The sequence below is a fragment of the Dromiciops gliroides genome, chromosome 1 (genome assembly GCF_019393635.1).
Source record: "Dromiciops gliroides isolate mDroGli1 chromosome 1, mDroGli1.pri, whole genome shotgun sequence".
Taxonomy (NCBI): Eukaryota; Metazoa; Chordata; class Mammalia; order Microbiotheria; family Microbiotheriidae; genus Dromiciops; species Dromiciops gliroides.
Window position 1 is genome coordinate 597,479,183 of NC_057861.1, and position 11,425 is coordinate 597,490,607.

General features: G+C 41.1%; 1 protein-coding gene across 5 annotated transcripts in view; it reads right to left on the minus strand.

Annotated features, from left to right (window-relative positions):
* Positions 1 to 9,425, minus strand: part of HMOX2 (heme oxygenase 2) — a 33,435-nt gene extending 24,010 nt beyond the window's left edge. For 2 of the 5 annotated variants that reach the window (XM_043975022.1, XM_043975017.1), the window contains exons 1-2: positions 9,331 to 9,425; positions 4,443 to 4,491 (exon numbers count right to left, since the gene is read on the minus strand). The gene's annotated coding sequence lies outside the window, so the exon portion shown is untranslated. The other 3 variants (XM_043975019.1, XM_043975018.1, XM_043975020.1) reach the window with 3 other exon arrangements.
* Positions 9,426 to 11,425: the final 2,000 nt, after the last annotated feature.

The following is an 11,425-nucleotide window of genomic DNA, read 5'->3' on the forward strand; positions in this document are numbered from 1 at the left end:
TGCTATTAAGATGGGGGAAAAAAGGAAAAGAACTCAGATCACTTAATTCAACCAACTTCAGATTACAAATGAGTAAACTGAGGCCCAGAGATTTTTTTTTATTTTAGAAACTTGATCAAAGTTAAACACCTTATTAGTGGTGAAGCCAAGACCAAAAACTCTCAGGATCGTGAGGAAAGTACATGACAGATGTTAAAAGTTTCACATAAATGGTCTTTTTAGAACATGGATTTCTTAGCTCCCAGCCTCCTGTTCTTTCCTCCAAACCACCATTCACATAATAAATCCTATATTGAGCAAACTAGGTCTTGTTCCTTGAACTTATATTCTAATAGAGAAGACAAACTATATAGGAGGGCAGCTAGGTGGGCAGTGCATAAAGCACCAGTCCTGGATTCAGGAGGACCTGAGTTCAAATCAGACCTCAGACATTTGACACTTACTTACTAGCCGTGTGACCCTGAGCAAGTCACTTAACCCTCATTGCCCTGCCCCACCCCAATTTAAAAAAACCAACTATAACAAAAACCACAAACCAGTTAAGATAAGTATATACAAAAAGAACCTTAGGAATTCAGAAAAGAAGGTGAAGTCACTGATTCCATCACCATAATTTGTATTTATTTCACAGTTCAGAAGGGCTAATATTTTTTGACCAGTAGGCAACTTTAATCAGTAACTTTAGGAAAAGTGTTCTCTTTCCAAGAGTACAGAATATGGTTAAATACTTACTAAGTTTCTAAGGCATTATGCTGTGCTAATGAAACACAATCTATGTTCTAACTACTAAACAAATATTAAACAACTATTTAAAAATTCAAAATAAAATATTGAATATTGACCAATTCGGACCTAATTTAATGAGCACTTTCTTAGCCATAACTCTTTTAAAAAAACCAAACCAGTGGAAGACTAAAAGACAGACAAAAGGGAATGAACAATGGTCAAATTGACAGTAAAGGGGAGATGTGATTTGTTAAAAAGTAGACGTCCCAGAGTTAGGAAGTGGGCTTTTTTTGCTGATACAGTTTGGTTTTTGGATCACATTCATTTCTCTCCTTGTTCCCCCCCCTGAGTGCACCTTTCCTTATAATAAATAAAGAGGAAAAAAGGCAGTTCAGTAAGCCCAACAAATCAACTGTATTTGACAGTATGTACTGTATTCCACATCCATAGTCTCCCATTTTTGCTTAGATGTGTTAGGGTTTAATCTGACTGCTGATCCATCTCACTGATGGGATACCCCAATGTATGAAGTACTGAACAAAAGACCCTGAGAATGTTAATCTGGTTGCTGTTGTCTATAAAATACTTCAGAAGCTAGAGACTGGCACATGAGAGTTAAATCAAAAATTCAGGCCATGAATGCACTTTTGTTCTTTGTATGAGCTCATGACCATCTGTGCAATGGACAGTTTCTCAGGAGTCGAGCCAAAGCCCAGTAATCTCAAGTGCCAGTTCCTATCTCCATGAAAACAGTCCCCAAAGTCAGTTTCTCTCCATTTTCCTTTTTCTGTTTGTCCCCTCAATCAACTGCAATGCTAAAAAAAAAAAAATCCCAAAGTATAGATCTGGAAGCATAAGTAACAAATATAACACTCTGTTTATCTACCAATCAATTACCTGACCTTCCTTCAGTCCACCCAAAGTGAGAAGCATCCCAAATATACAAGAGAGATGGGACTTTTCCTATATAAAAGGGGAATCCAGAGAAACTATCTTTGGAAGCACTGTCACATGTACCACCTCTGACAGAGCCTTGAGGATACGGAGGACCATCCTATCTCTTTTTATTAGTCATATCCTGACTATTCATGACCCTTCCTCAGACCCCAGTCAGGTACACACAATATCCTCCACCCCCCAATCTTAATAATATATTTTTTTCCAGTTACATATAAAAAGTTTTCAACATTTGTTTGTATAAGATTTTACATTGCAAATTTTTCTCCCTCCCTCCTTCTCTTCTTTCCCTCCTTCTCTTCTCTCCCCCAAGACAGAAAGCAATCTGATATAGGTTACACAATATCCTTTTAAAAATCCCACTTGGACACATAAGTCTTTGCAATGGTTTTTCTTTCCTAATGTGGATATTTACTGTAATAACTCACGTGAAGAGAGCTTTGCTGCCAAATGTAGGAATTAAAATGGATAGGGGAGAACTGATTAAAAAAAAAGAATTAAGGGAATAGGGAATAGTACTTTCAGACCTCAAACTAAATTATAAAACAAGGTTTTTTTAAAATCTGGTATTGGTTAAAAAATACAGATATAGATCAGAATAGAACAGACTAGACAAAGAGAATCATTAACATTAGAACTCAATGGCCGTGGATACAGCACCAGCCCTGGAGTCAGGAGTACCTGAGTTCAAATCCGGCCTCAGACACTTAATAGCTGTGTGACCCTGGGCAAGTCACTTAACCCCAATTGCCTCACTAAAAAAAAAAAAAAAAAAAGAACTCAATGGCCCAGTGTTTGAAAAAGAGAAAAATACAAATTATGTAGGAAAAAACTCCGTATTTGATAAAAACTGCTGGGAAAACTGTTAAGTGATCCCATTCTGTTGCATCTTCTCTGGCAGATTGCCCCCTTCATATCATATATATCATATCATCCCTATTCTCATTAATCTTCAATTGGTTTCTTTCCTTCAGCCTACAAACACTTCTATTCTCAAAAAATTCTTGCTTGGTCCCTCCTATCTTGATACCTGCTAGCTATTGTCTCCTATCTCCCTTTTGGGGCTAAACTTGTTGAGAAGGCCATCTACAATTCAGGTGAATAATGAGGTTAGAAGCAAGGCCTCAATTCACCTGAAAAAGAAATGGGTCTGTCTACATATATGATCTTAGAGGAACAGAATATCAGAGGATAAAATGCTGAGTTTGCAATAAAAGAACTTGGGTTCAAATCCTACCTCTGTTCCTTATCACCTATGTTAACTCTGAGCAATAATTCACTATGTCAGTTTCCTCATTTGTAAAATGAGTTTTAACTAGACCAGCTCTAACTCTGTGATCCTGTGAAAGGCAGGTACCATGCAAGGGATTTCAAAGACTTCCTCTGCTCCTCCAATTTCATATTCCTCCTCTGTTTGCTCTTGCTTCTTTCTTTCTTCCCTCTCCTCTCTAGCTTTAAAGTCTAGCCTATAGATATAACCTATATCAGATTACCTGCTGTCTAAGGGAGGGAGAAAAATCTGAAATTGTAAAGCTTGTATAAACAAAAGTTGAGAACTATCTTTACATGTAACGGAAAAAATAAAATACCTTATATGTAAAAAAATAAATAAATAAAGTCTAGCCTATGTTACATGGTCCAGCTCAAGTTCTACTTTATCAGTCCTTCGACTGCTCTAGATCACAGTTCTCTTTCCCATCTGTGAACTCCAATAACACTTGACTATTTATAGCAGTATTTTCCAAACTATGTTCCACAGAAGCAATGTTCCACAAAACATGAACAAGGTTGCCAGAAAATGTCAATGCCAGTAATGTCTCTCTTCTAAAATATTATATATGAAAGTATCTCTGAACCAAATTAGTGTATGTGTATATACATATATATATGCATTACTAATTGTTGCCTTTCCTTATATCCCTAGTGCTTAGGACAATGCCTATCACAAAACCACTTAATAAATCCTTGTTGACTTGTAATTTGATGCAAAATTTTCCAACGCCATTCCCTTTTAATCCAAGGGTATTCTATATCTTCAAAATTTTTCAGAATTTTACGGGTTCAAACCACAAAACTTCCAGGGCCAAATTAGTTTGGGAAACTGGTCTAAATCATTTAGATTGGCACTTATTACCTTACATAGTTATTTGTTTAATGTGTACACATCGTGACTCTCCAGGAAAAGTATAAATCCCTTGTAGGTCAGGCCCTTGTCTTTCATTTCTTTTACATCTCCTTGGTAAGCAAACCTACTGTCACACACCTCATAAAGCTCAATAAATACACATCTTTTCTTGAGAGGCAATGAGGAATCATGGACAGAAGTAATTTTAGGAAGCCCTAAATTCGAGTCCCAGTTTTCACCTCTAACTACTTGTGTGGCCACGGGCAAGTTACTTTCCTTCACTGGGCCCCAGTATTTTAATCTATAAAAGGTCCTTTTTAGCACTTTCATTTTTGTGATGAAGCAAAGGACAAGAGGAATAACACAATAAAGGAGTCGTTAATCATATCTAATTAATCCTCACCACTGCTCATTTCATTAATTCCTCATATCTCTTGTTCAGTTCTTCAAAAATCTAAGAAGTATAATCTATAGCTTTCGTATTCTACGTGTTCTTAATAGCAATTCATGTAAATTATTGCTCACCAACTGCTTAAAAATTTTAGAGGTGAAAAACAAATGAGTAGTAGAAAGATAACAACTTGTTTACATTGAGTACCTAAAAAAAAAGATAAAATAAAATTTAATTGAGTACCTAAAGTTGTTAGGTGGTTCCTTCTCAGGAAGATTCTTCTCTTGGTTTCCTGTTGAAAAAGGGGGGCAGTTAAAATTTAACCAGATCAAATAAGGTGTATGACCTAAAGTCCTTTTTGCCAATTCTACTGTTTTCACCCCTCTTCTTTCTCTTCCCCAACATAGAAGTTCTTTCATTTGACAGTACAGATTCAGAGAGAGACAGCACAGAGAAAGAATACTAGCTATGGATTTGGACTGGAATCCTAGCTCTGCAGACTACTTAACCAGTGGGACCTTAAGATTTAAGTCCCAGGACAGTAGGTGTGATAAAGTATTACTAGCTCCACTTTAAGGTAAACTGAGGAGGGCACTTTAGATCAAAATAAAATACTATTATAATTAAATCTCACAAACACAAATCCTGGAGCTCCTAATTAACAAAGCTTATCAAATGAGATAACGAAAGTAAAGAGCTTGGTCAACCTTAAAGGGGTATATAAATGTCATTTTACCATTGTTGTTGTGGTTGCTATATAGGTAAAGCCTTCCTTTAAAATTCAGTTTCCTATCTGCAGGTATTCCTACATCAGTTCACAATCACGGTCTTTAGCAGAGAGTCCAAACTCATTCCCAGAGGGACAGAAAAGAAATCTGATCTTTATTCTGAATATATGAAAAGCCAAGATTTTCAGAGTCATCAAACAGCAGTTTAAAATGATTAGTTCACTTTTTTTTTTTTAGTGAGGCAATTGGGGTTAAGTGACTTGCCCAGGGTCACACAGCTAGCAAGTGTTAAGTGTCTGAGGCCAGATTTGAACTCGGGTACTCCTGACTCCAGGGCCGGTGCTCTATCCATTGTGCCACCTAGCCACCCCTTATTTCAAATTTTTTAAAAGTTTTGAGTAAAAGTGAACTAATCAGGGCAGCTAGGTGACGAAGTGGATAGAGCACCATCCCTGGAGTCAGGAGTACCCGAGTTCAAATCTGGCCTCAGACACTTAACACTTACTAGCTGTGTGACCCTGGGCAAGTCACTTAATCCCAATTGCCTCACTAAAAAAAAAAAAATTGAAATAGAGGGGGCAGCTAGGTGTTGCAGTGGATAAAGCACCAGCCCTGCATTCAGGAGGACCTGAGTTCAAATGTGACCTCAGACACTTGACACTAGCTGTATGACCTTGGGCACTTAACCCTCATTGCCCTGCAAAAAATTTTTTAAAAATAAATAAAAATTTGAAATAGAAAAGCAAGTTAACCTTGGTGGAAATCTTCGTCCAAACTAAGGAAAAGCCCCACTTCCAAATTCACTGGGTAGTTTTTAGCCCAAGAACTTGGAAACTTACTCCCAACCTCATTCTTAAACTCTTAAGTACTTGGGAGGGAATTTCTTGGTTTTAGACTGATATATAACCAGCACCTTGACCTGTCAAGTGAGCTGAATTGGATCTATTTGTTCGTTTATTTTGGTGAGGCAATTGGGGTCAAGTGACTTGCCTAGGGTCACCCAGCTAGTAAGTGTCAGGTGTCTAAGGCCGGACTTGAACTCAGGTCCTCCTGATTCCAGGGCCAGTGCTCTTTTCACTGTACTACCTAGCTGCCCCTCAATTGGATCTAAAGAATAAAAAGATTATAATCAATCAACTAGCATTTATTAAGTGCCTATTTTGTGCTAAGAGACTAGCACCTCTGGTGTGAGGGCTTGCCAAGCCCTTTTCAGAGGTGGTGGTCTACCTTTGGTGTCCACTAATTCACCCAACTCTGACCTGCTTCTCTAAGAATTTGTAGCATATACAGTAGCCATACTCTGGTAGACCATCTCAGCAGACAGGCTTAAACTAGGTAACCAATAGGCCACAACTCACTGATAGGTTTGAAGCCTGTCTACAGCCCCCCACCCCTGCCCCTCAACATGTGAAGACTTTCCCAGTAGAATGGACAGATGAGAACAATTTGTCCCATCACCCATGAAGGAGGGTGAAGCAGGCACTGTGAAGTCCTTAGACTGTTGGTCAGACAGAAGACCCCAAAGTAATCCACCACAACCCTGTGACATCGACACTCACTGTGACTTGCTATTGGTTTTGGATGACTCAGGAAGAGAGTGAGGCTGATGACTTAGTACAAGTGCCTCACTTAAATCTAATTTCATGCAAGAGTCAAGACAATCACCAGTGAAGTTGCTGGTCCTCTTTAAAAACAAAGAACAGGGGCAGCTAGGTGGCACAGTGGATAGAGCACCGGCCCAGGAGTCAGGAGGATCTGAGTTCAAATCCGACCTCAGACACTTAACACTAGCTGTGTGACCCTGGGCAAGTCACTTAACCCCAACTGCCTCACCAAAAGCAAAAACAAAAACAAAGGACAAACAACTTTGTGCTAGTAAGCACTGTGCTGGATTCAGTGGACAAAAAACCAAATAGTTCTTATAATTCTTACCTTTCGAGAAGTATACATTTTATGGAGGAAATCATACATACATTGACATATATATATATGTCAAAACAAAATATGTGCAAAGATATGAACAGCCAAAATAAGACTGATAAGAGTCCTCCTTCCAGGGGAGGGTATCCATATAAAGACTTTCAAGTAGGAGGTAGCACCTGAACTAAGCATTGAAGTTAGAGATGTAATAGGTAGATGTGAAAAAAGAGTAGGTACATTACAGACACTGGGAGGTGGGAGTGAGGGAGTTAGCTGGTGGAAAGACACAGAGATATGTGACATACAAAGAATAGCAAGTAAACCAGTATGGTTCTCAAAGAAGAGTAATACATGCGTAATAAGCCTGGAAAAGGTAGAATGGGAGTCAGTCTGTGAAGGGCTTCGATCAGATAAGTTTGTATTTTATCCTAAAGGCAATTGTAGGTACCATTAGGATATTATGAGCAAGAAAAGTGGCCTGAGCTTTAGAATTACCATTTTGGGAACTGTGTGGAGTATGTATCAGAATTCCACAGTGGAAAATCTAAGGCAAGGAATAACCACTAAAATATGTAAAGTACTACTATGGAGAGATCAAAACAAGATCTATTTCCCAAGAAAGTTCTGTATCATACACTTAATAACTTACTATATTTCTCCTTCCCTTTTAAATTAAATCCCAAGAGTCTAAAAAGACACTTTTGATTCCATTAAAATATACCAGAACACATGTTTCGATTCATGTTACAATCTACATGGAAATGCCATTCTCCTTCCACAAAGATTAAAAGGGAGGAAAGGTTAAAGTGACATCATCAATTTAACAATTCCTCTAATCTATCCTCAACAAATCTTGTATAACCACCACACTAATATAGTACAGTTAAGCATCTATGTTGTTAAACAAACTTACTATTCATTAGAAACAATTTAAATGGCACTGTAGAAATTGGCAATGTGTGAAGAAAGGGCACACTGTTCTTAAACAGCCTTTATTGGGCAATTACTTAAAGCTTTGTGCTAATGAGGTCAAGCTCACTGGTGTATTCCTTGAACAGACCAGTTATCTCCCATATGCCTCATACTAAAGATTGTGATTTATATTTATAATCTAACACCCCTAGGAAGGTGTGGGGAAACAATTCAAATAACTAAAAGTGCAAGTCTTACTGAACATGAAAAAGTAAAGGAAGTTCATTAAAACCCTTAGGGAGGTAGTGACTAGGTCCACATAATTTACTATATAAATACCCGGCATAATGACATAACCACACTTCTTATTTCAAGGATGTGCTTTTTGTCCACCAATGCAAATAATCATCCCTACATAACTCAGCAAAATGGTCTGTTGAGAGTTCTAGCTAAAATTCTGTCACTTTGTACCTAACCCTGTAATGAGCCTGACTTTGCTAAAACAGGCCTCTTATAGATCAAATTGGTCACGATTTTTGGCCAGGGAGGCAAATATTTGATGATAAAAGGGGAAAAAAAGCCTCAGAAGTCGGAGGAACTAGGTTCAAATCCTGCTTAAGTGACTCTGAACATCACTTCACCTCCCTCTGCCTCAGTTTCCTCATCTCTAAATGGAGGTAGTACAGATGACCTCAGAGACCTCCTTCCTGTTCTAGATTTGGCACGAAGTGCCAGATTCTCCCAGTCCCAATGTTTCTAGTCTGGTCCCAGAAATGCTTAGTTCCAACACTGCATTTAATCCCGATTATGCAGGAAATCCCAAACCCCCTGCATGGGCTTCATCGCAGTCCAACTCATGGCGTCAATCCAAGAGAGCCTTTCAAAAACAGCAACAAAAATCTAACCTGCACTTTCCCCTTAAACTGAGGTTACCCTCGCCTCCTGTGGCACATTCCTTCCACGAAATGTCCTTTTGTTTCTTCCTCGGCCGAGACCCCCCATTCCCTGCGGTTGAGGGCAAAGCTGCACCCCCGGAGGCTCAGAGCTCCCCCTGCCGAGGCCCTCGCTGGCCCAGCCCGGCCCAGATAGAGCCCCACGTCCTGGGGGAGCTGATTTCCGCACCTACCCCGCCCCGCCCCCCCACAACCAGCCCGGCTCCGAATCGGGCACCTTCTGGACGGCGTTTCCTCCCTCCCCGGGGCGGCCTGGTCCCCGCCGCATCCCGCCCCCGCGACTCTGCGGCTGCCCCCTCCCCCACGCGGGCCCGCTCCCCGAAAGGGTGATTCCCCCCACCCAACAAAGTCCTGCCCCGTCACCAGGCCCCGCAGTCGAACGGCCGGGACGGGACGTGACCCGGCTCCCTCCTCCTTCCCTCCCTTTTCTGTCCCCTTTCACCCCCCACCCCCCCACCCCACTCGCTCCGGGGCCCCGGGGAGTCCCCCGGGGACACATGGCGAGGGGTTCGAGCCACTGACAAGGACGGGGTCGCGACTCCCGCAAGGGAGCCGGGTGGAAAGACGACGACCCGAGCCCAGCTCCCAAAGGAGGTGGCGCCGGAGCGAGTTGCTCACCGTTCTAGTCCGTCCGCCGGCGTCGCTGCCTCGACCAGCTCAGACTAGCTGCCGGAAGTGGCCACGCAACACAGATGGGGGCGGAGCTCCCGGGCCCCCTGCTTAATTATTCATGTAGGGGGAGGTGCTAGCGATGTCTTCTCCTTCGCGCAGCGGAGTGAGCCGCCTGTTCCTTCCGCGCCGCTCCTTTAAAATACGGACGGTGGCTGGAGGGCAAGGCGGGTCAAGGCCCGGGCTAAGAGAGGCAGTACTTAACCTTTCTGTTGTTTTAGTATCTGACCCCTTAAGAAATTCCTTACACACTATCCACACCACAATCCCAGGACGAGGGCAGGGCAGGTAACCTAGTTTGACGAAACAGACACACCTAAAGCAACATAAGGCAATTAAGAATTGTTTAGATCCAACCAGATTTCCCACAGGATTTGTTCCTCCTGGGGCTCCTGCTCCAAAAGGCCCTGCCTTTGCCTACTTGCAGCCCTAATGCTGCCTTTAGGAGACCTAGAAATTTCTCCCTATCCTGAAATCTTTTAGCAAATAGTGTCTGCATCATTCTTTTTGCATTTCATATACGAACTTGTAGTGACTTTTGTGTATCTTGTCTCTCCAAAATACACATAATAGATGCCTTTTGAAATGATTGCTACCTCTTTGCATTTCCCCTAACTTCCACATAGTAGGTGCTTAAATATTTTTGAACGATTTCTTCACAGTGGTCTGACATAAGAATCTTGTCTTCTCGGTCCTATGCCAGTTTCCTGAATTAACCATTTTGACTCCTTATCTCCCTTGAGAGGGTATGTGGTGGGGCAGCTAGATGGAGCAGTGGATAGAGCACCGGCCCTGGATTCAGGAGGACCTGAGTTCAAATCTGACCTCAGACACTTAACACTTACTAGCTGTGTGACCGTGGGCAAGTCACTTAACTCCAATTGCCTCACCAAAAAACCAAAACAGATGGAGAGGCTATGTGGTAAAACGGATATATAGGGGCAGCTAGGTGGCACAGTGGATAGAGCACCGGCCCTGGAGTCAGAAGTACCTGAGTTCAAGTCCGGCCTCAGACACTTAACACTTACTAGCTGTGTGACCCTGGGCAAGTCACTTAACCCCAATTGCCTCACTAAAACAGACAAACAAAAAACAAAACCGGATAGATACATGACCTTGCAGTCAGGAAGACCTGGTTGTTCAAGTCCTAACTGGTTTTGTGGGCCCATGGCTATTTAATCACTCTGTGCCCAACTTAAAACAAAACAAAAAAAAACCCACCTCTCACTCCTAGAACCTCTCAATCTAAATAAAAGTAAGGAAACTTCCAGTCAGTCAACAAAATTCAGCCTAATTAATGTGCACTGCACCAAAAACCATCATAGCCTTCAACAAGTGCCACTTTTAGTATTATACTTTGAGCCTGAACTTCTGAGAAAATGTGGGGACAGTGTTCCCAGAGTTACATTCTTGCCCCACAACTCCCCCCTACAAATTAAAAAGTAGAAGCTTCACAAGGAGATAAATGATGACTCTAAAACCTGATTTCCATCAACCTACTTCCAAACAGAAATTTCACTATTAGAGTCATTGTTTTAGATCTAAGACTTTTCAGTCTTGCAAATTCTTTCCTCTCCCCACCACCACCTTTTATTTTAAACAGTTATTATTATCTAGCTATTAGTTATTGCCCAAAGCCTGAAAAGAACCAGCAGAACTAGGGACTGAAGAGAGGGAGGAGATGAAAGTACTGAGGTACCAAGAGGATGTGGTTATATTTAATTAATTTAGCCTCGTCTGAATAGCCAGATAAAAAGAACACACAATTTGGACTCAGAAGACCTTTATTCAAATACTGGCTCTGCCACTTCCTAGTAAAATCACCTTGGGCCATTTCATCCTAAAAACTGTGTAATTTGGAGCAATTTATTTCACCTCATCTACATTTCCTCATCTAAAAAAACAAGAGAGTCAGACCAGGTTAACTACAAGATCTCTTCTAGCTTTGATGCCTATGACCCCAAGTAACTCTAAGCTTTTCAAGTTGCTCCCACCATCCACTTCATTTCTATCCTTATGGTACTGAATAGAGCTGAAGAAAATC